The sequence below is a fragment of the Penaeus monodon genome, chromosome 21, assembly GCF_015228065.2.
Source record: "Penaeus monodon isolate SGIC_2016 chromosome 21, NSTDA_Pmon_1, whole genome shotgun sequence".
Lineage (NCBI taxonomy): Eukaryota > Metazoa > Arthropoda > Malacostraca > Decapoda > Penaeidae > Penaeus > Penaeus monodon.
Window position 1 is genome coordinate 36291110 of NC_051406.1, and position 812 is coordinate 36291921.

Below are 812 nucleotides of genomic sequence, written 5' to 3' on the forward strand. Positions count from 1 at the left end.
CGCAGCTTTCAATGCACAAACAGCAAACGATACCTCAATCGCGGACCTTCCTCGCCAGGAAAAGCTGACCCACGACGTCTCGCAAGGAGCTGGCCTCGCGGACTGAAAAGGTGCCTCGTCTCTCCCCCTCTCTCCTTCGGCTCTTCATGCGTAGTAGCCTGTCACTATGGGAGCCTTGTTTTTAGTGCCAACACCAGTGCCCCGAGGTGGGTATCCATGCCCTCGTGAGCCTTGTCCCGCGGGAAAACCGGGGGGTCATGTGGCTCATGTTCTCATGTTTGTTGTGTGGGCCTCTCTGTGCAGGTCATGAGGTCACGGAACCCTGCTTACGCTAGTGAATATGTGGCTTTAACAGTATGTTGTTATGCTGCCTTAAAGTGCAAAATTATTATTATACAATATTTTATATGTTTTTGTTTTTATATAGGTTGGTATGTATTAAAAAAATGAATGATGATGTTATAGATTAAAAGAGTAATAGTGATTGTCGTGGTGATTTTGATTATTAAAAAGTAATGAATCGTGATTATGATCATCAAAATCACGATGTTTATAAGTTTGATTTACAACCATAATAAGAAAGAATAATGTTACTATTATGAGTACGAGAAAGACATAAAATAACATTTGAAAATAACAGTTTATGTATATGTTACTTTCTTCTTCCACAAATTGTCTGTGCATTACTATCATAGATATCATATTAAAACTTGGAAATTAGTGCCGGTCGTTTAGCTATTGCATAAGATTTTCATAGCCGTCATTATGACAACACTACTGTCATTTCCACCACTACGACCACTGCACTCACA

At 40.1% G+C, this 812-nt stretch overlaps 1 protein-coding gene across 1 annotated transcript in view; it reads right to left on the bottom strand.

Moving 5' to 3' along the window:
• Positions 1 to 192, bottom strand: part of LOC119586438 (keratin, type II cytoskeletal 2 epidermal-like) — a gene marked incomplete in the record, with an annotated part of 4452 nt that extends 4260 nt beyond the window's left edge. The window contains 1 exon segment of the mRNA XM_037935167.1: positions 34 to 192.
• Between the last annotated feature and the right edge of the window lie 620 nt (positions 193 to 812).